At 28.7% G+C, this 20,268-nt stretch overlaps 1 long non-coding RNA gene across 1 annotated transcript; it reads right to left on the bottom strand.

The window, feature by feature from the left end:
* Positions 1 to 54: 54 nt before the first annotated feature.
* LOC136087613 (uncharacterized) lies at positions 55 to 18,996 on the bottom strand. The gene is made up of 3 exons (XR_010641931.1): positions 18,842 to 18,996; positions 2,376 to 2,427; positions 55 to 191 (listed from the first exon to the last, which is right to left on the bottom strand). It is a non-coding gene; the product is annotated as an uncharacterized LOC136087613 (long non-coding RNA).
* Positions 18,997 to 20,268: the final 1,272 nt, after the last annotated feature.

Consider the following 20,268-nt stretch of genomic DNA (forward strand, 5'->3'; position numbering starts at 1 on the left):
TAAAACAAAATACAACAAAAGTATTAAATTTAAAACATTAAAATCAATTCAAACAGAATTTGTATCAATAATATATATCAACTTAACATTTGTACAATTATTGCAGGTTTTCTGACAAAATTGACCCCAATTAAGAACTGCGCAACCATTACAAACTAGTTGAGGTAAAGTGTCGTTGCAACTTGGAAAAGCTAAAATATATACACAAACAGCATTATAAAAATTAGATTAGTTTAAAAAAAATTTTGGTCCAATTTAGCTGAAAATTCAAAAGAGACTAGACAAAAGTCGACAGGCTTGAAAAGAAATTTTGATTTAATCTTCATTTAACAATAAATAAAAAAAAAAGTAATAAATATCATTTAAATTGCTGTCCCAGGCGGCGTGACGGCTCTGGGCGGCTCTGCCTAATTGTTAACATATTTAACTTTTAATGTTAATTTTATTAACAATCAAATAAATAATTTGTATATGCAAAATAAATTTAAACTGTTTAAGAAAGATAACCGAATATTTACGTATAAAGACTCTTTCTAACCATCTACAATGAACTCTAGCTTCCACAGCTAAGCTCATATTTTAATTAAACACTTCTGCGGCCTGTGATCCAGACAACATTGCTGTCATAGTCTTACAAAAGTGTTCTCCAGAACTCTCTTCAAATCTCTCTAAATTATTTAAAAGTAAGTTAACTGAGTCTTGTTTCCTACCTGCTAGAAAATGCAATATGAAGTTTCAATTTTTAATAACTCTGGAAAAGATTCTAATCCCGCCATCTATTATTCGATCAGCTGCCTATTTGTTTTTAGCAATGTCTTTGATCAACAAGTTTTTAACACCCCCTCTTTAATCAAATAACTTACTGTCACAATATCAGTACATTTTTTGATCCTCTTGTTCTCCAGAAAACTGCGGTAACTAAAAGGTTTTATCGTTCATTGATGGAGGCGGAAAGGCTAGGGCTATTGCTCCTGACATATCTAAAGCTTTTGACAAAGATTGGCATGTTAATCTTCACCATAAACTTGCTTTTTATGGTGTATCTGGGAAAGTTTTGAGATAATTAAATTATTTGTTTCTAACCGTTTTGATAAAATCATTCTCAAAGGCCGACACATTTCTTCATTTCCAGTAACTTCTGGGGTACCTCAAAGTTCTATCCTTGATCCTGATTTATCTCTTATCTACATTAATGATCTTCCTGATAATCTTACATCTAGAATGCTCTATTTGCTGATAAATAAACTTTATACTCAAGTCTTGACAAAAATTCTTCTCTTTTTGATTGCTTAGAACAGGCAGCTGATTTTGAGTCTGACCACACTTCTACAACAGATTGGGGCTTGCAGTGACTGTAAACTTTAACTCCAAAAATAGTGAGTTGTTTATTTCTCAAACGACTGCCATCCCTATAATGTCAACATTCCTATATTGATGAATGCAAATCTTTCTTTTAATACCATTTTTTATATCTTTTTGGATTATCCATCACTACTGATCATTTATCGACACCATATATATAATCGCTTGTTAATTTAGCATCATCTAAGGTTGTCTCTCTTTGTTAAGCTTGATATTTTTAAAATCCTCAATCCATTCTCTTCCTCTACAAATCTCTTATTCACACCTGTATGAAATATGGTTGTCATATTTGGGCTGGTTCTTTTAATGATATTCTTTCTCCTCTAGACCTAGTCCAAAAACGCATTGTAAACGTAGTTGGATCTGTTCTGCCAAGTGTGAGTCTCGGTACCATAGTCATAAAGCTGAATTTTGGTCTCTTTTCTATAAATGCTTTCATGGTTGTTGCTCAAAGGGGCCATTAACTATGATTCCATCAACCATAACTTATTCTTGCTTGACTCATCATATAGCTCAAAAAGGAGAGATAAAGACTCATCCTTTTACTGTATCTGTCTCTGCATGCAGTAAAAACTTTTATTTGCTTAGTTTTTTTTCTCGCACTTCAACCCTTTGGATCTCTCCCATCTTCATGTTTTCCTGATTTACGCAACTTAAAACTTTTCAAGTCTTCTGTGAATCATTTTCTTGCTCTATAAATCTTTACTTTCTAGTAACTCCTAACTTAATAGTGGATGCTTGCAGCCTTGTTTGGTATGAATTTCAATAGAAAAAAAAAGTTCTTAAAAGCATGTTGTAAAGCTTTACATGTTTTGATACTTTAGGACTCATACTATCTAAAAAATTTGTGTTGATTATATTTTTTAAAAATATAAGATATTATAGGGCGCTATAAGTTTTTAAATGAGTGTATCACAAAAATGAAATAAATTACTGGTTTACTGAACTTAACTAAATTATTTTACTAAGATGTTTTCATCGTACCAATAATACTTTTCAAATTAATTAAGTACCTTGTTTTATGGAACTGAAACAAAAAGCAACAATGCATATTGATTTTAAAATCTGAAAAACAAAAGTCATAATCATTATAACAATCATTATGTGTGTACTTATATATATATAAGTACAATCATTATGTGTTTACTTATATATATATACACACAAACATATATATATATATATACATATATATATATATATATACATATATATATATATATATATATACATATATATATATATATACATATATATATATATATATATATATATATATATATATATATATATATATATATATATATATATATAATATATATATATATATATATATATATATATATATATATATATATATATATATATATATATATGTATATACAGTATTGGACAAAACATTTGCAACCAATATCGAACAATGCTAAAAAGTGCTCCTAATTTTACAGGTCTTAAAAACGAAACGAACTATACTACCACAGCAAACAGTTCAGGAGTCTGGAGTCATAGCATACCATGACATAAGCAATCTGCTGACAGGTGAAAGCACACAGGCAGAATTTGGTTGACAAGTGCCATTTTGCAGCGGACAATACAAGTGCAACTTTTTTGGTTTGTTTCATTTTCTTAAGTCTGGTCCGTGTCAACGTCACGGAAGTTTTTTAATAATTAAACGAAGTATCCAGAAGTTTCCAGAAGTTTCCAGAAGCATGCAGAAGCTTCCAGAAGTTTCCAGAAGAAGCATCTGGAAGCATCCAGAAATATCCAGAAACATTCAGAAGCATCCAGACGCATCCAGAAGCTTCTAGAAGCATCGAAAAGAAGCATCTAGAATCTTCCAGAACAGGTTCACACAGGTTCATTTTACTATATAAGAGACTGTAAATCGACATGTAATTCAGTCAGTATATGGAAGTCAATCAGTCAGTCTTATCAAGACAGTTTATCGAAGTGAGTTTTATCAAAGTGTTTTATCGAAGAACATCAATACAAGAAATGAAATACAACAAGTGTTTCATTACATCAATACAGTCCACATCCAACCTAGACCTTGTGTTAAGGTTAACACAACCTAGGCCTTGAGAAGCGTGATTATTTATTTTTATCATTTTTATGACTTCAAGTGCAAAAATGGCTCCCGACAGTCTTGGATTGGAACTAAGAGAGAAAATTATTTGCAATTACGTAAGTGGAATGTCACAAAAAAGTATTTGAGATAAATATCGCGTGAAAAAATGGGCCGTATCAAGGCTATGTTCCAAATATCGTTCAACGGGGAAGTTGGCAGTAGATAACAAAGGTGGAAGACCGCGTTCCACCACTTCTAGAGAGGTTTCTATGATCGTCAGATCCGTCAAGAAGGATCCCTGGATATCATCAGTCGAGATACAAAACCAATTAGAGCTACCTGTATCGGACCAAACAATCAGACGACGTGCTGTTGAAGCCGGATTGTTTTCTCGACGCTCTGCAAAGAAACCGCTGATTTCTCTAAAAAACCAGAAGAAAAGACTCCTGTTTGCTATATCTCATATTGACTGGAATGTGCAGAAATGGCGAACTGTCCTGCTCAGAGATGAATTGAAGTTCAACATCATTGGGAGCGATGGCATTTACCGTGTACGTCGACCGGCCGAAAAACGCCTCGATTTACTTTACTGCCATAAGACCGTGAAGCATGGTGGAGGCAATGTAATGGTCTGGGGGTGCTTTTTTGTTAACAGTCTAGGTCCAATACATTGAAACGATGGAATATTGGACTGTTTCATGTATAAAAATATCCTGAAAGATGTTATGTTACCTCATGCTGAATGGAATATGCCAATAAAATGGGCAATGCCAAGACAACGATCCGAAACACACTGCAAAAGTAGTCAAGCAGTGGTTCCAAGACAACCACCTATCGTTGATGGATTGGCCACCTCAATCTCCGGATCTCAACCCTATCGAGAACCTGTGGGAGATCGTCAACCACAGAATTAATCGTGAAGGTGTTCGTAATAAGGATCAACTGTTTGAACAAATCCAAAAGGCCTCGGCAGCGATTCCATAAAGTTTCATTGAACACCTGATCGAATCTATGCCTCAAAGATGCAAGGCTGTGATCGGCAACAAAGGATTCGTCACGAAATATTGATAGTAAAATACAGTTTTGTCAAAATTTTATCGAATTGCACTTGTTTTGACCAGAAGGAAATCAATTTTTTTTAATACTTTTGATTAATTTATTAATTTTTGTGCACAAATAATCAACTTTGAGATGATTAAAACTTGAAGAACTTTGTCTCTAAACAGTTACATAGTTATTTCTCTAAATTGAAAAAATGCAGCACTTTTATTTAAAGAAACTAAATTAGCGTTATTTGGTTGCACTCATTTTGTCCGATACTGTATATTTATGTAATAATAATTATAGTAATGATAATAATATATAAAAAATTTTTGTTCAGATTTTTGGTGATACTGAGGTCCCTCAAAACCTCTGAACATGTGGCCCTCTTTTCGGTTAAAAATACAAAACTTTTACATGATAAAGTGGTATAATTTTATACATATAACAATAGATTTGAAGTCATATATTTAACATTAAAATATTTTTATATAAAAAACTCATGTTAATGTTGAATTTAAAATTCTATTTTACAAAAACTAATACCATTTTAGTTAATGTTGTGGCCAAATGTAACAAAAAATTGTGTGATAAAGGTGAAAGTTTTCTGGTATTGGAGTCAAAAGCAAGTTGTCTACCATTTCTCTCTTTAGTGGATTTGTCGTCAAAGAATGTTTATTAAACAAAGCAAACAAGAACATTTCTTACAAGTACCTCAGATGATTATAGAGCTTCTTAAACACAACATCAGCAATATCAACAGCATCTAATATCTTTAACTAGCTTAGTTCCACCTTATGTAAACCACTATTGCTGGATATTATGTTAATACTAGAGGTACAACTCCGCCTGACAGATTTCAAATTTCTAGCAGATCAAGAGTTGCTCGTTGTGAGTTGGCTAGAGACAAGATACCTAGTAGTTTTTTTATCCTTGTGATCCCAAGCCCTATAAAGGAGAATTACAACAAGCTCCAAAAAGTCTCCCAGCATATCTTATAAAAGTTTGCCATTCCGACACAATACACCATGTTTGGAAGGGTTCTCTTTCATTGTTTCCGTAACACTTTCTGCAATCTGTTGATAATTAAACATTTTTTTTGACAAATCGTAGATTTTGAAATATTAATATCTTAAAGAATATCTCCTGCAGCTTTTTTTACTACAGATATAATTGTTGCTGATTGATTGTTTGAATGCTTGAGACAATTAGTAGCATCGGTTATCTGGTCACATTGCATTATTTTCTTATGTAGTTTAAGAGTTAGATAATCATCATGATTTATTTCTTCTTCTACTAGTTGCAAATTTGTTTTAATGCAAGGATCAATTTTGATTTGGTCATTTTCTTTGTTTAATTGTGTCACTGTCTATGAATCGTATACTAGAAAAGCCACAACTCCTTCAATCTGTTCTTCTCTTAACATTTCTAAAGTACACTGTTCACTTTTTGTAATTCTTGATTTACGTACTTGTCTAGCAACTTTTTATTTAACTTTGTGTTCAAGTATTTTATCATGACTTTTTATGCATGCTCTCTTCTCCTCTTGTTTATCCAAATAGAAATCAACATCATCTTGTTTTTTTCTGTCTAACAAAAATCTTAATTTTTTTATTTTATCAATGGTGTTTGGTGCAATAATGTCAAAAAGGCAAACTAATTGTTTAATAAAGATTGCTCTCCTGTTGCCAAGGTAAGAGCTCTTTTATTTTTTATCAAACTCTGCTATTCATTCCAAACGTTCATGTGATTGTTCATGCAACTCTGTGTTGCTTTATGTAAGCTAGGTGTTCTAGTACTTCTTTTAGGGGTATCACTAGTTATGACTCTAGTCTTATCCTGAAGAAATTAACTTTCTTTGGGTTCATCAGACATTTTATTTTCATAACTTCTCTGTAAAAGTGACCGTTAACGTTCCTTATAACTTTGAGTCTACATTTTTTTCAATGTATTAAAAACTGAATGTCAAAATTTATTTGAAAACAGTGCTAAGCTTTGAGCAATACAACTGGAAGCAACTGAAAACATGTCAAAATCTTTTTTAAATAATGTTCCTAAGCCTATTGTAACTCTAAAAACATAAATAAAAAGTTAATAACATTATACTCAAAAATTAAAGCGTATGCTTAGAGGCTTTTATGACCTATGGAACGCTTTCTCAGGATTAAAAATAGTAAAAATTCTTTCAGACATTTAAATAATAGTATTATAAGAAAAACTTCTAGTTCGGTGACTCTGAGTGAAACAATGATTTTTGGACAACCCTAATATATATATATATATATATATATATATATATATATATATATATATATATATATATATATATATATATATATATATATATATATATATATATACATATATATATATATATACATATATATATATATATATATATATATATATATATATATTCATATATAAATATATATATTCATATATATATATATATATATATATATATATATATATATATATATATATATATATATATATATATATATATATAAGACATGTACCAGAGATAATCTGCGCGGACATTTTGAAAGTACATATATCAATATTCTTAAATTTCATTTAAGAAATTTTGTGAAATTTTGTACATGAGAACTCGCTCACTTTGCATTTTACACTCGACATCAGCTTTTACACAGTCTTTGGCTGGGCTTTCTTGGTAGCTCTAATCCATTTATTTTTGAAGTCTGTAATGTTTTTAGCGTCTTTTACATTGAACGTTAGTTTTCTTTTAACAAGAGTCCAATATCTTTTGATAGGACATAGTTCGGGACAATTTAGTGGATGGCAGTGTTTTTCAACAAAATCTACTTTATGTTCTCTAAGCCAGTTTAAAGTTGTCCCAGAGTAGTGACATGATGATAAATTGGGCCAAAACAACGGAATGGCCGTGTGTGTTCTTAAAAACTGCAAAAGGCGTTTTTTGAGGCATTCTTTTATGTATATTTTGGTGTTAATTGTTCCCGTAGTCACAAATCAAGAACTACTTTCATCACATTCACAATTTGTTTGCCAAACTAGAATTTTTTAGCGAGTTTTTGCATTCCAATGAATTTATGATTGGAATTCAGTTTCTTACAGTTAGTTGCTGAATAATATTGGTGTCCACGAAGAGATCGGAAATATGCAGCACAATAAGTTTCATCGTCAATAACCAAACAAGATTTTTTGGCACATAAATTTTTATAGAGCAGCTTTGAACAACGAACTGCGACATTTTCTTGCTTTTCTTCACGACGAGGAACTTTTTACTTATTATAAGATATATAGCCACAATTTCTCTTCAATCTTTGTATATTGGAAGCACTTGTCTTAAATTGGAAGCACTTGTCTTAAATTTCAACGAGAAAATGCAAAATAATTTCTCGCTTCTTATCTTGATTTGATGATATTTCAATTAAAACTTATTGTTTGATAACAGAGTTGTTTAAATTTTGAATAACACTAATACAATGACATTTTAAAACAGTTACCTATTTAAAATAATGCACGGTCTCCGTAAACACCACATGAAAACAAGCGCAGATTTTTTCTGGTACATGTCTTATACATATATATATATATATATATATATATATATATATATATATATATATATATATATATATATATATATATATATATATATATATATATATATATATATATAAATATTTATATTTATATATTTATATATATATATATATATATATATATATATATATATATATATATATATATATATATATATATATATATATATATATATATATATATATATATATATATATATATATATATATATATATATATATATATATATATATAGTATATATTTTACTGTTACCCGCAGTACCAGGAATTTGCTAAATGCTAATGTTTATATTATAATTTAATTTTGAAACTCTGAGTTTCATGTGTTAGCACACATGAAACTCATTTAGCTAATTCCTGGTACTGCAGGTAACAGTATCATATATACTATATAGCTCTAGTATATCTATTGAGTAATTTTTAGTATACAATATTATAAATGATAATATAAATATATTTTCTTTATTCATATATATACACTTACGTATATATATATATATATATATATTTACATATATATATATATATATATATATATATATATATATATATGTATATATATATATATATATATATATATATATATATAATCCTAATTCTAAATAAATTTTTCATTATTTTTTAATTTTCTAATGTAGTCGATGCAACTTCCTGGATGCAAGATAGCAAAAGTTATTGCATAAGTATTTACTACAATTCTTAACTACTTGGGAAACCTTTTTTTTTATTATTTGAATTTTTTAATGTTTAGGCATTCTTCCTGATGAACCTATCAATGGAGAAACAAGCTGTTGAAGAATAAAAACTAGATAAGTGTTTTTACTTATTTATTATTGCTCTGTTTATTAAGAACATTGAGCACTCTATTTGTTGAATACGCTTATATATTTTATATATATAAATATATATATATATATATAAATATATATATATATATATATATATAAATATATATATAAATATATATATATATATATTTATATATATATATATATATATATATATATATATATATATATATATATATATATATATATATATATATATATATATATATATCGCTATAACTCCCCTAAAATGGTTTACGAGAGTCTTTTACGGCTCTCTCAAAAGTGTATTTTTTTCGTGTAAAAATTTTTTTTTCGAACAAAATAAAGAAAGTTTTAGTTTCAGATTAACTTTTTTGCTTATAAAAAACAAATGGTTAATTTTTTTTGGTTGGTGGTTGAGATCAGCTTGTTGACTTTATAATATAAGTTATTTTATACCCAGGAAAAAAAAGTTTTATAGAATTTCTATAAACTTTTGGAACATATGGTCTATAGAAGTTCTATAGAATTCTATAGAATTTTTATAGAATCTCTGTTAATTTTTATAGAAATTCCAATAGAACTATTTTTTCTACTTTTTTTTCTATAGAAAAAAAAGTTTTGAAAAGTGTAAAATATGGAATCGTGTTACTTTGATCATACATGATCAAAATAACACGATTCCATATTTCATAGCTTGCGGGGTGCCTCTGGGCTATATTTTAGGACCAATCTTATTTCTATTGTACATAAACAACTTATTCTTAGTAACATATTTTTTAGACCTAATTTTGTTTGCTGATGACTCTAATCTTTTTTGTTCTCACAGAGATATTAAACACTTTTTAAAATAGTTAATGATCAGTTTGAAAAAGAAAGTTAAAAAAAAAGTTTGAATTCTTTTATTCCCTCTTGTCGATTCCAAGTCAAGCCGCGCTCTTCTCCTCGGTTTTTCTCTCATTGCGCTGCTGCGATTTCCAATCGTAACCACTACTTTTATACCTATAAGCATAAAAAATTTCCAAAAATTAGACGTCTGTTTACTAGAGCTAGAAACTATTGTAAAAAAGTTTTTGTCTAATGCGAAAGTCCTCTATTCTCAGGTCACGAAAACTCATATTTAATCTCAAAATTTAGGCTCTCGTGACTTCTGGAGAACCTTAAACAGTATCTATACATAAGCATATTCCACCTCTCTTGTAAGGTCCAGATATTGTCACCTCACCTAAAGACAACGCTGAATTATTTGCTAAGAACTTCACATCAATATCACTTCTTATATCCAATTATCGCGTTCTACTCGATTTAGCTGACAAACAGGTTAATTCATTGCTTGACCATCGTGCGACTCCAGCTTTTTTGTCAAAAGTGATTTCTAGCTTAGGCTCTTCGACAACTTGTGGTCCGGACTACATTCCTGTTATAGTCTTGTCGAAGTGTTATCCTTAGCTGTTATCTATACCTTCAAAACTATTTAATTAAATACAAAAAAAACTAGCTTATGATAGTAAGAAGACTGATAGGACGTTAATTAGACGAGTTAGACTGCTTTCCAGTTTTTTAAAAAATAAGGATAACAAATGCCACTTTCCAGCAACAAGTGATATCAGAACCTTGTTTTCCAACCTGCTGGAAAGTGGAAAATGTTATCCTTATTATTAAAAAAACTGAAAAGCCATCTGGTTTGTTTAACTAACGTCCCATTAGTCTTCTTACTATCATAAGCATGGTTTTTGTGTATTTAATTATCAAACACTTAATCTCTCATCTTGAATCTAATAACTTACTTTCAGATCATCGATATGGATTCTAATTCTACGGCTAATTTGTTAACCGTAATAACTGACACGTTTTATTGTGCATTAGATAAATATAGAGAGGCTAAGGCTATCGCTCTCAACAATTCTAAAACTAAAGATAAAGTTTTGCGTGGTGGTCCTTTCCATAATCTTTCTTCATACAGTGTATCAGTTAACATCTTTAAGACTATTGAATTTTTCTTTACCAAGTGTAGTATAAAAGTTTTCCTCGATGGACAGCACTTTTCTTCATATCCAGTACCTTAAGGAGTTCCTCAAGGTTCTATCATTGGCTCTATACTATTTTTAATTTAACAACAATCTTCTAAATATTCTTACATCTAGGGTGGCATTGTTTGCTGATGATACTACCATTTATTGTTGTCTTGATAAAAAGCCAACGCTCTTTGATTGCATGGAGGGGGCATTTGAAATTGAAAAAGATCTTACTTATGCTACTGCAGGGCTCTTATTGGCTGGTGAACATCAACTCAGATAACACTCAATTTTTCAGCTAATCCCAATAATCTAGATCTTCCTATATTTTGAAAAGTAATGTACTTGATGAGTCATCTACCTTTCATCTTATAAGCTTAACTCTTACTTACTTTTTACAATCTTTCTTGGAAACCGAGTATCAAATTTAGACAAGGTGCGTTAGCGTATTTTAAACATAGTTAGACCTGCTCATGCAGCCAGCCTTTAACCATTGCTACATTGTCGTAATGTTGCTTTTCTTTATCTTTTTTACAAATACTATAATGATCACTGCTCTAATGAGCTATCGTCTTGGGTTCCTTATACTAAAAAGAATTCTCGTTCAAATAAGTCTCATCCTTTTTACTTTTACTGTTCCTAAGTGCTCCAAAAACTCTCATAGTTTTTGTCCTTGAACATCAGTTCTTTGGAAATTGCTCTTTTTGTCTTATTTTTCTGATTTTCAAAATATGAAATCTTTCAATAACTCTGTTAATTGTTATTTTGCCCTATAAACTTCATCATAATTTTTCATACAGTAACTTCCAATTCTAATAGTAGTTGCTTGTAGCCTCGTTGGAAGTGAAAATGTTGAAATAAATAAATAAAAAAATGCTACTGACCTTTCATGGAAACCAAATATAAAATCAATCGCTAAGTTAGCATCCGCTACGGTTGCGTCTCTTTATTGTTTTCATCATTTTTTGACTCCTGATTCCATTCTCTATCTCTACAAATTTCTTATTCATCCCATTAAGGAATACTGCTGTTATTTTGTGCTGGTTTTTCTAATGGTACCCTCTTTAAACATACGGTCTAAAAACGCATGGTAAATGTAGGTGGACACACTCTATCTGCTAAGCTTGAGCCTCTTTCCCATTGGCGTAAAATTGTGTCTTTTTTTCTTTTCTAGTCTATTTATTTCTTACTCTATTCTTTTTTTTTCTAGTTACTCCAAACTTAATAATGGTTGCTTGCAGCATTATTGTGAGTAAATTAGAATAAAGAAAATTAAAAAAAAATATTCTTGATAAAATAAAAACGTATAGCCATTTTTAAAAATAAATTTAAGATGTTTGCATAATGAACTGCAATGCTTTGTGAAAGGTGCGGTGATTGCAAAAAAATTAAAAAAGAGCCCTTATTGAAATGCAAATGTTTATGATTAGATTGGACTTACTGATAAATATAATTTTTTAACTGATCAGTTTTAAAACTATTCCACTCTAAATAATTGCATAATAAATTTATTTTAATATTATTTACTTTAATATATTAAACACTTTTATTATGGAATTTATTTAATGTTACAATAATTCTTAAAATGCCTGAATTATATTACAAGAAGAAAATACAAATCATTTATTATTATTAGTAAAAACTCTAAAGCTCTTGGTCAAAATTTTTATCAAATAAGTAATGTTGTTAGTAAATAAATGGATAGCAGTGTAAAAACATAAAGAAAACACTTATTTAATAAATTTTTTCTCTATATGGCGCTATAAATGACGTTTGTTTTTTCTTGTAAGATTAACGTTAAAATCATATACTTGCAACAAGTGTAAACCAAATTTTTTTATTTCACATAAAAATTTTCTGATGAATAAACAAATAGCTCGATCAATAACTAAAAGCTCTCATAAGAATCTGTTAGAGGAGCAGCTTGTATGACTCGCCAAGTTTCTTTTTAGGAGAGCTTTTCTCAGCTCTTGCACTCATATATATATATATATATATATATATATATATATATATATATATATACATTATTTTTTGAAAAGATTACAAAACATTGCAGTAAATTTAGTTATAAAATGTAATTGATGACCTGATGGTCACATAATTGTTTTAATTTTTTAATAGTTTTTGTATTTTTATATTGTAGGCATTATTAAAATAAAATATTTTTTATGGTAAATTAATAACCTAAAAGAATAACTATTTTTTTTGATTATACTATTTCAATTGTTAAAACTTATTTGCTGACCGGACCCGTAAAAATAAAAGACTTATAATTAGGTTTGTTTTTCTTCTAAACGCATATACTTGATAGCTCAGTACTCATCTAGCCTCCAATCGTCGCAATTTTTTGCAAAGCCTCATTATTTGACATTAGTATAAACATAGAAATATTAGGAGTTTGCTCCATGTATGGAAGTTAGCTATCTCAAACACCAAAAAGTCCTGAAACCGTCACTGGAAGTGATATTTTTATCTGATTATTTTGTCCCTTGAATTTTAATGAGGAACCTTTATTCTAATGCAACATCCACCAACTGCCATAACTATTTGTGAAAAAGCTCTTGTTAAAAAATAATTTTTTAAAGCTCTTTATTATCTCTATTATTTTTTTCCTTGAGAGTAAAATGAATTTTTTTTAATTAAGTTAATAGTAAAAGGTTTACAAATATTATGAAAAATTGTACAATCAGTTGATTTTCCAAGTTTAAATTATTGGCTGCTGTCTGGGAGTGATCCACTTAAAAAGTATAGTGACAGCTAATTAATCTGATCTACTTAAAAAGTAATGTGTAACAGCTAACTTTATTTCTGTAGACAAAGTTTTTTTAATGTTATTTTTTTGTATAGACAAAAATCAATTTTAAAAAATAAGTATGTCAAAAGCCTGCTTTTGACATAATTATTTTTTTTAAATCAAATCATCGCTATTTAAGTTGTTCACCATTGTTTTTTACAAAAGTATTGACTGCGGTTTTTAACCACAAATCTTCTGCAAACAGTATTTAGTAATAATTTCTTTGTGATAAGTGCGTTATTAAATTGCTTAATAAATCCAACGAATATAAGTAACCATCAGAAATAAATATGATTTAGATCTTAAAAGAAATTATAGATCGTTTTAAAAAATTGCGAGCAGAAAAAAAGATAGCGGAGAAATTTAATTTTTTAACGGAAAAGTACAACGAACTAAAAATAACTTATTGGCGAAATTGTAAAAATTTAATGTACGTCACAATCTAACAAGACAACTTATTGTAAATCTCATCAATCAAAAAACAAATAGGAAGATCTTTTGTTTCAATTTAAACAAACTGTTAGTCCTTAAACCAAAAATTACGTTCTGAAAAGTTTCTTCTTTCTATTTCATTTTTCATTTATATTTCATTTCGCCGAAGTGTTCTAATTTATTTATAAGTTGAAGAAATAAAGTTTGAGATTCCTATGCTACTGTTGTTAAAATGCAAAAAACTGACGTGGAAACGAAGACGAGTTTCTAATAGTCTATCAAGATTATAAAGTGACGCAAAAAAATAATAAAGTTTTAAGGAGGCAAATAGATATACCAGGAAAGAACCCGTTTTTGGATATAAGTCACTAATAACAGAGATTCAGCAGCCGCCAATCACGTTAATCAAAAACCTATAACATTTTTGGGTCGAGTTTTTAACTCCGTATCCAAATATGGTTTTGCTAACTAATTAGTTAAATAAATAAGTATTAAATATTTAGACTTCAAACTAAACCGTTGTGACACTTTTAAATTTTCCTTCAAATAGAAAATCAAAAGTATCAAAGGAAGGTGAGAGTATTTAATTTTGTGTAATTTTCTAAACATACTTCATGCACAGCTTTTTTACCAAAATATTATATTTTGCTATAAAGGTTCTATTTATATTTTACCTCTAATATTTTGTTTGAGTACCCGTTTTTTTATTATTTATATACTTTGAATTTTATAGCTTTTTGCATGAGATGTATTTGAAACCTATATATATGTGGCCATTGGTCAATTTTTAATAAGTGGAAATATGACATTTTGCAGGTGAAGAATTTAAAATTTAATTTGTTGCCATATCATGAAATAATGAAAAATAAATTATTTTTAATAAAAATAAATTGTTTTTTTTAAAACTACAGCAATCAAAGTTTGACCAAATAAAAGATCAAACAAAGTATAAAAAAACTGCATACTTAACACAAAATAACCAATTTTGCACTTATCATAAATTATCCAATGGTCTCAGATATATAAACAGCAGAACAAAATTAAAAAATAGAAAAAATAAAGATAATTCAAAATAATCTTTATTAACTTGATACATCAAAAACTTATGTAATATATTGTTGACAATTTCAACTTTAACTTGTTTTGTAAATAATTATGCTAGCAGTTTTAATTATATTGTAAAACTTATTAAACATTAACTACAATTCAATGATTATAAAACTGAATTCTGAAGTTTTGAAAGTAAGACAACTATAAATAATGTACGAAATTATAGGCGTGTAAACAAAACTATGAATGTTAACTAAAAGCGAATCATAGTTACAATATCTCAAGTTTTACTAAATTTTATCATGTGATTTCGTTAAAATTGTTAAATATTTTATTAAAAAGGCGCTAAAAATAACTAAGAATCAAATAAGGTATTAGAGCATACGGTTGTGGTAAGAATTTATATGAATACAAATTTTTCCAGAAAAGGTTTGCATTTTCCAAAAACATGTCATGTACAAAAACTTTTTCGACGTCTAAAAAAGTTAAAATAATTTTAAATCAAGAGTAATCATTTGGAGGAGGGAGGGTAAAGAGCTAGACGGGGCAATCATTCCCCTCTCCCTCGTATATAGCCTGAAAACAATTTTGACCAAATAGATTAGGCAACCTGTTCAAAAAAAAGAATTAAAAAAATTGAAAGTTTTTAAATATTTCAAAGTAGATCAAAGTTCATTGGAAAAATATAATAACAGCAATCTTTTTGCATTTACCAAGTAAAGATTTCCTCTATTTGGGGAAAAAGTGCCAGCTTTACTGAGCCATAATTTTTCATCTCTAACATTTTTCTTCAAAAATAATAATTACAGAACAATTAATGCATAAATCTGATTTAAGTTTATACTATTGTAATTTTTTTTGTCATTCTCATACCCTTTATCAACCAACTACCTGTTTACAAACTCGAACGTTGGGGCCCTAATTTTCGGATAAATGCTGCACAAAAGGTTAGGCAATAAGTAACATTTACGTTACAAATATATGAAGTAACGTAAAATTCCTTGTAATAATTTGCAAGAAATTTTGTTAGCACAAACTATTAACGTTTTTTTTTTTACAGTAGCAAATATAAAAATGCTTTACTAATAGTTAAATATTATAAGGGTTTGTATCTTTTAACACCATTCAAAATGCTAAATAATAAAAAAAGCACAACGAAAATAAATCTGCTTAAGTTCTTTCTTTAAAGTATTGGTAATGACAATAGTTATAGGCAGGTCTTTGATATTGAATAGTTACAGTTAACCAACAGTTATAGCTAAAAGTGCCAAATATTTTTGGCTTTATAGCAAAAAGTTATGGCAAAAAATGGTTTTTATACTGCATTTTGACACATTTAATATTGGAAAAAGTTTTATTTCAAAAACAATATACATGGTAAAGATTTTTTTCGGACTCCTTAAAGTTATAAAAAAGCCGCCCTTCTTTGCGACACAGAGACAAAAAAAGACTCCTATAATTCGAAAATTGTTGTATGACGCTACACTGTCATTTAAGCTTTTCTGAGAACTGCTAGTAAAGTTGGATTTAAACCCCAAAACATAAATTGAATTTTGTTACAGTCATATGTAGACAATATTTGCCTGATGGTTAGCTTCCCAGCGTACATGAAAACACCAAACATTTCAATTAGAAAATAATGAGCCACGTTGTTTAACACAATTTCCAAATAGTTTCCAGAACAGGCGTCCTCACATTTGGCACAAACATTGTTAGCGGTTGCACTCTAAATCTACTTGCTGGCCATTGATCAACAGAAAGTGCAACAAATCGGGGATTGAAGAGTGAGTTTAATGGCCGTAAAATATCAACTTTGTGTGCTGCAAACTGCTAACTTGCGCTCTGTCTAACAATATGAGACATTTTAACCGCCGTTCCTCATTTTCTTCGAAAAATTTAAAACTATTAAAAGTATTTTTTTCAGAAAAACCTTGCTATAATGCAGCACAGTAGGATCAAAGATTAGATTCAAAAAAGTCTTTAGCAAGGCATCTTTCAACTGTGCCGTCATTAACAACCTTGCTTAGAAACAGTTGAATAAGAATTTGTAAGTTTGAAGTTTGTTTGAACTTTGCAGCCAAACAAAGTGTCATGATGTTGGTTTTTGGAGGAATAGTTCTTGGTTTTCCACAGAGTTTAACTGAATTAATTCTAACTATTGACTTGATGAGCTATACAATATCATTAACGTGAAGAACTTGATGAAGGTTTTCTTGGGCACAGTGCCGTTGAAATGATATTATCATACTTTAGATATAATATTTTCAATACCTAAACTTGGAGTTTGTGCAAACTCCTTGTTTAGGTATGTTTATGTTTATTTATCAAATGAGATTATTTTTAAAGAAAGTCAGGAATTTTGGAGAAATATGAGAGCTATTATTATTAAATTTTTTTTTTTACCAAAATATTAATTTTACTAAACTTACTTCTATTTACATATTAATTTAATTTTCATCTTTTAACTCTCAAAATTTATGAATATCTGAAATATATACCCCTCTTATTTTGGGAATAGTAGATATTCTATAGCAACAACACTACTTTTTAAACACTGATGTTGTAGCCATACTCAAACGATTGAATTACACATTATCTTGTTGTATATTGAGCATGTAACATATTTTCCCGTTGATTGATAACTACACAGTCACCCTGGAAACACTTTATTGTTTAGAAATTATCTATAATATTCATGAGTATACTTTAGCCTAAAACTCAACAAGTTTTTTAATTATTTGATATAAGGAAGAAATCTTTTTACAATGCCATATGTGCTAAATGTAAAAAATCCTTTTGATTTACTGGAAATAGGAGATTAACCAGAGTTCAAAGGAGTAAGCCATATAATTTCTCTATATTCAGATAGCATTATTATCAAAACTCAATAATATCGCGTTTGTGACCTGTAAAATCACTCTACAATTACTGCAGATTCAACACCTATAAGTAGAGAAAGAATCGAGTAGATGTGCAAATCTCCAAACAAGAAGTCTCATTTTAGATTCTAGATACATCAGTAAAAATGAACTGGTTTAAATTTATTTACTTGTTTATTATTTATAAAAAAGATACCGTAATACGTTACTTATCGGCACCGTTGCCGAACTTAGCAGGTCCGACGACACGGGATTCGAAGTGGCGGGGCACAGTCGTCAATTTTTTTAAAAAAGTCCTCTATATCTAGAAATTTCTATAACAAAAAGTACTTCAAAAAAAGTAGAGGTGGAGGGGGTGGGGAAAGAGGGCCAGGTGTTATCGGCCCATCTTAAAGAAGATTTCTTATGAGATCGTCCAGAGATATGTTTGTACGCAAACATTTAGCTTAACGCCTTGTATAAATTTTTTGATTCCGTTGTTTACGAAATTATAATATCTGTACAAACAGTTATCAATATTTCTGGTTATATAAATAATAAAAATTAGACTATATATTACTTAACAAAAGTTAATTTTTCCATAAAGTATATAAGTATAGCTAGAAAAATTGTATGTCAATGTATCTTTTGTCAAACTGTTTAACTATTTTAATTGAGGTAAAATGTTTGAACTGTATATAGTTATGATTATATATTACCTATTCTATTCAACCCATTAAAAGTTTTTGCTTAAATAAAAAATTAAGATTTACGTATGAAAATTGATAATAAATAGTAAAAAAATAACGAACTATCACCTGTTTCATATCTATTGCCTAAATACCATATAAATGTGAAAACAAAATAAAATTTATATAATCATTTTTTCTAATTTTTAATTTCTATTTCAATTTACATTATTTTCATTTCGTAATTTGAAGAGTATAATGTTTCAAAACCAATACTTTAGTGTGAAAGAATACTAGGTACTAATACTATTGTAGTTTGAGACAACACTGGACAGTATTATTAATATTTAAGTTTTAAATAACACTGGATAATAAGTATAAATAATTTTATTGAGCGTATTTATACTGTTGCTAGATAATAATTATATAACTTATGCGACTGATTACATAATCTAGACAAAAATAAATTAATATTTAAATAACTCTGACATTACACATGTAAAGTAGATCTATTTTAAAAATTTTTGTTACAAATATGGCAGATATTCATTGATTTAAAGTTGCTTTAAGATAATCAATAACTAATAAAAAAATATTTTTACAAAATATTTTTTAATAAAACAACGTTTTTAATCATCGTATTGCCTGTTCTGTAAACGAGTTTAATTCAACTTCGTTCTAAAAATTCATGTCTTGATGACGCGCTGCAGTTTTTATTGGCTAGACGCAAGCTCTTACGTAGCATATTTAAACTTAAACAACGGTTGATTGTCATGACAATTTTAAAACATTTAGCTTATGCTTCTTGGAGCATTATAGAAATTTTATTAATGATAGAATTTTTGAAAATGTAATTGCTAATATGCGTAAAAGTTGATCATCAATAACATATTGAATCTTTTGCTATACAAAGAGGAGCTATATCATTAAAAATGTTTAACAAATTCCTCTGATAACTGCCTAAAGTAAAAACGTGAGGAAAACTATGTACTACTGAACAATGATGTCAAAGAAAACTACAAATCCATCATTAGTGTAGCCACCACTATTAATATAATAAAACTCTGTCACAATACAATTAAAGCCATTTTTAACTTTGTATCAGTGATCTATAAAACTAATAACAAACGAATTTATTTGAACTTTATTTTCTGAAACTTTAAAATTTAAATTCTGGCTACCCAGTACAATCTTGTAATCTTGAATAAAAGACGAAAGATTTTTATGTGAAATGAAGAAATAGCAAAGAAATAGAAGAGTCACCGGCACCCGGTGCGGCCCGCATCTCTAAGGGGATGCAGGCCGCACCGGGTGACACCATTATAACCTGACCCAAAGAATGATATCAATTTGAAAAAAATGCGATTATGACAGAACTGCTTATGCTCGTTTTAATTTATTTTTGCGTTTGACTTAACTAAAAGTTTTCAGGTTATGATTTTTTGATAATCTTTTTTAGTAACTCTGCTATTTCTTCAGTTCACTCAAAAGCCTTTTATTCAAGATCAAAAGATTATATTTCTTATGCCCAAATTTTTTTTTTAAAAGATCTAATT

This window comes from Hydra vulgaris, chromosome 11 (assembly GCF_038396675.1).
Source record: "Hydra vulgaris chromosome 11, alternate assembly HydraT2T_AEP".
In the NCBI taxonomy this organism is placed as follows: Eukaryota; Metazoa; Cnidaria; class Hydrozoa; order Anthoathecata; family Hydridae; genus Hydra; species Hydra vulgaris.